This window comes from Zingiber officinale, chromosome 11A, assembly GCF_018446385.1.
Source record: "Zingiber officinale cultivar Zhangliang chromosome 11A, Zo_v1.1, whole genome shotgun sequence".
Lineage (NCBI taxonomy): Eukaryota > Viridiplantae > Streptophyta > Magnoliopsida > Zingiberales > Zingiberaceae > Zingiber > Zingiber officinale.
In genome coordinates, this window is record NC_056006.1 from 57,720,842 (window position 1) to 57,725,528 (window position 4,687).

The 4,687-nt window shown below is 36.3% G+C and overlaps 1 pseudogene; it reads left to right on the forward strand.

Moving 5' to 3' along the window:
- The first annotated feature begins 1,379 nt into the window (after positions 1-1,379).
- Positions 1,380-2,688, forward strand: LOC122031403 (annotated as a pseudogene).
- Positions 2,689-4,687: the final 1,999 nt, after the last annotated feature.

Genomic DNA, 4,687 nt, shown 5'->3' on the forward strand with positions numbered 1-4,687 from the left:
AAAAATATATAATCAATGCGCGATAGAGTTTATAAACCTATCTCGCCCCTAACCACTCTATTAACATGTCAACCCCTAATATCTAAATAGTAACTTGTAACCTTAATGTCCATGTCCACACCAACTTTATGAACCAATTTAACTTGATACCTGTAGATAATTTTTTAATAAAAATCCATAACATGTAAGGTCATAAAACACATCCATCCATATAATTGGTGTGCTAGAGTTTGTGAGATGTGTATACTTGTCTTTATTTATTTATATTTTTTTATCCATTAAATGCATAGTTATGAAACATTCCTATCCGTATAATTGGTGTCATACATAATTGATTTCATAGCAATTTAAACCTTGTAATCCGAAGCCTATTTTGACCATGAAGTTATCTAAGCATATTCCATTTCATGCATCCTAAACCAAAATCAGATTAACGTATACAAAAAAAAAAAAATCCTAAACATGGTTATAGTCCTATCATCCACTACAAGAATTTCTGGATTTAACCACACCTAATAGACAACAGTTTTTCAAGAAATTATTGTCTTTTTTCCATTTAACAACAGTTTTATTGAAAACTGTTGTTGTTCACCATAATATTTTTTAAATAACAACAGTTTTTCAAAACACTATTGTCTAATGTGTGTCAAAGACAACGGTTTTAAAAAACTATTGTCTTTTAGTGTTGCTTATGTGATAATATACAACAGTTTTATTAAACTGTTATCTATTGAATGTTGTTGAATCCTAAAAACACAACAGTTTTTTTAACTTCATGAAAAAAAACCTAAACCCACTTCTCTGTGACTCTTCAAACGAACAAAAACCTATCTCCGACTCCTCCTTCACGACTCCTCAGTGAAAGACGCTCCTCCTCCAAATTTGACTTTATTTGGAGGTCAAATGATGGAGATCAAGCAGAATTAATATGAGTCGTTGATCCAGATCAAGAGAAATCTTCCTCCTTCATTCAGATCTAAGTCATCCAACCCTCCATCTAGATTTAAAGCTACATGGACCATTGGATCGAAGCAAGAAGGCAACTAGATCCGCACCACTCATCTCTTCATCAGCTAGATCAAATGGATCCATCTTCATCAAATCGGACGGCCCAGATTAAAGGAGGAGAAAACCATTCCCTTTCCTTTATTTCTTCGCACGGCACAGTACCAAAACCCCCGATTCTGATCTCGCGCGGCTTCTCCTCGAGCTAGAGCTCGCAACGCCACCTCCCTTCCACTTCTTCTCCTTCACCAACGACCGGCAGCAACCTCTGCCCACATACCGCCGCCGGCCGACCATCCACTGCCCAATCTTCCTCTTCTGGATTCCAATCGGTGATGGCAGCAGCAAACATCTCTTGGCGGCAATAGCGAGCGATGGCAGCAGCAACGAGCATCCACCTTGTCGGAGGGGTTCTCCGACAAGATCCTTCACCTTACGAAATATCAATTGAGTCACAACTCCCATTATGCCTCAATGAGCTTCACCACTGCTATAAATTCCGCACCACTGCTATAAATTCCATTTATACCTTGATGAGCCTTCTAGTAATCGTTCTGGAGCCTTTTTAGTCTTCCCTCTTCCATCAAGGTATGCTTTTGCTCCTGTTTACCTTTTATAGGTTAATTCTTCTCTTTTTTTTATATCTTTTGTCGATCGAGTTAAATTTTTAGATTTTATTCTCAATATGTTTTTTTTTTTGCTTTCCTTCTTTTTGCGGATTCATCGATTCGATTTTGAATCGCGTTTTGGGGAGGAGTTGGATATTGATCTGGAGATTTTATGATTTTCCTGATTTGCTATAGTTGGAATTTTTTTCTTCTGAAGATTGTTTATTTATATCTTCGATCTGCTATTGATCTGTAGTTTGTAGGATCTTTCTGGTTGTAATAATTCGAGTTCTCTTTTTCGATAAATTATTTTGTTTTGTTCTTCGATCTAGGCTTGGATTTAGGAGTTTTCAATTCGTTTAGATCCCTGCTGATTATTCTTTGTTGCCCCAATCAGATGTAGATCTTTGTTAAAACTCTCACTGGCAAGACCATCACCCTCGAGGTGGAGTCTTCGGACACGATCGATAACGTAAAGGCCATGATCTAGGACAAGGAGGGAATCCCTCCCGACCAGCAAAGGCTGATCTTTGCCGGTAAGCAACTTGAGGACGGTCGCACCCTCGCGGACTACAACATCCAAAAGGAGTCGACCCTCCACCTCGTGCTCCGGCTTCGGGGCGGCATGCAATTTTTTGTCAAAACCCTAACTGGCAAGACAATCACCCTCGAGGTTGAATCCTCGGATACCATAGACAACGTCAAAGCCAAGATTCAGGACAAGGAAGGCATCCCTCCGGACCAGCAAAGGTTGATCTTTGTCGGCGAGCAACTGGAGGACGGCCGCACCTTGGCTGATTACAATATCCAAAAGGATTCTACCCTTCACCTTGTCCTCCGTCTTCGTGGTGGCATGCAGATCTTCGTCAAAACCTTGACCGGTAAGACAATCACCCTCGAGGTGGAGAGCTCCGACACTATTGACAATGTAAAGGCCAAGATCCAGGACAAGGAAGGAATCCCTCCAGATCAGCAAAGGTTGATCTTTGCCGGCAAACAGCTCGAGGACGGCCGCACCTTGGCTGATTACAACATCCAGAAGGAGTCTACCCTCCTTTTTGCACTTTACAAGTGAGTCACAACTCCCATTCCTTTTCCTTCTCAAATCAATTAAGTTTTGGCACATATTTTTAACTTTGGTGAATGAAATATCTATAAGTTATCTTTTAGTTGTTTTTGTTAAATTTTTTTAAAAAGATTTGTTATCTTTTAGTTGTTGAGTTTGAAGAAATAGGAAAAGGATTGATTACATTTCCCCGTAGTCTTTTTTCTATGTAGCCTCTACTTTGTTTCGAGTTTATCCCCTGAACGAAGAAATAAATATATTCTTGTTTTCATTTGTGTAAAGTAAATATTTAGAGAACTTTGACTTGTTATTTGAAGGAATAGTAAAAGCACTTCATTGAAAATGAGTGCATAAACCAACCATCTATTTTTGTTCAAGCTTAAACAACCTTTCGTTACAAAACTAACTTTGCAACAAAAGTGAATGCATCAAGAGATTCCATGGTCACAAAGTTTCAAGATACACATTTGTTAACTGATTTTTAGTTCCTTAATTTCTTTCAATGCTTTGTTTTAATAGTGTTAGCATATTGTTGGTTGCTTATGAAAATACTGTATGAGAAGTTTAATTTAGAGTATATCATAATGAAAAAAATAACAAACCTTGTTAGCCAGTTTTTGTTATATACTTTGCAAACTCTAAAGCTCTATATTACTGGAGACTAGCTAGACTTGTTGTTGTTGAATTGGATTAAAATCATATGATTTTTATTTTCACAAGAAGTAAAAGGGTGTTTAGAAGATGCACAAGTAGAGAAGATTTGATCCAACAAAACAAGATACTTTGGCATATATATGTGTGATATATTGTTATGGGTACTATTTAGTTTTGTAAACTTCGATGTTTGGATGTTGATGTTTGGTACTTTAATGATGTTTGGATTGTAGGTTCTTGATCAATGATATTTTGTAGATAACTTGAACTGAAATTGAGGTATGCAACAATTTTAGTTTGTGCCTAGAAAGAAGTATTGTTATCATATTCAATTGTGTACCGCATCTTTGTCATCATCATCTTTATGCCATTTACTCCTGGGAAATGACTTAATTTGCAATCATATGCTATTTACCTCAGGGAAAAGATAATGACCATACCTAGAAAGGAGAAGAAAAGAAAAGCTAGGAGGGAGGAGAAAGCAGAAAAGGATGCAGTTCTCGATATGGTGTTTAGAAGATGCACAGGGTGTTTAGAAGATGCACAGGTACAGAAGATTTGATCCAACAAAACAAGATATTTTGGACTTCATATATATGTGTGATATATTGTTATGGGTACTATTTAGTTTTGTAAACTTTTGTGATGTTTGGATGTTGATGTTTGGTACTTTAATGATGTTTGGATGATGATGTTTGGTACTTTAATGAAATTTGCACTGGATGATGATGTTTGGATTGTAGGTTTTTGATCAATGATATTTTGTATATATATTATTTAAATAAAATAATGGTTATAAAATAATGGAAAAGATTCAATTTTTTATTTATTGTCAAAATGTTGTATATTGTACCCAAAGACATCAGTTTAAATATGTGAAACTGTTTTCAATGGCGTTAAAAGACAACAGTGAAAAATCATTGTCAAACTGATGTTAAATAACATTGATGGCTAAAAAGACAACGGTTTTTAACCGTTGTCATTGGCTAAAAAGACAACGGTTTTTAACCGTTGTCGTAGACAGTTCAAAATTGTTGTTGAAGAGCATATTATTAAAGGAATACGCTCAAAGACAACGGTGAACAACTGTTGTCGTTGAATAAAAAGACAATGATTTTTTACCATTGTAAAACTGTTATCTTTGTCTTCAAAGACAACGGTTAAAAACTGTTGTCTTTGGGCATCCTCTTTAACAACATGGCATTTAACAACAGTCCAAAAAGGCCTATGACAACGGTGAAAAACCGTTGTTGTTAGGCTTTTTTCTTGTAGTGATCCTAAACCAAACCTAGCATACACCATAGAGCAATTCAAAACATGGTTATGGTCATAACATCTTAAACCCAATCTAGTA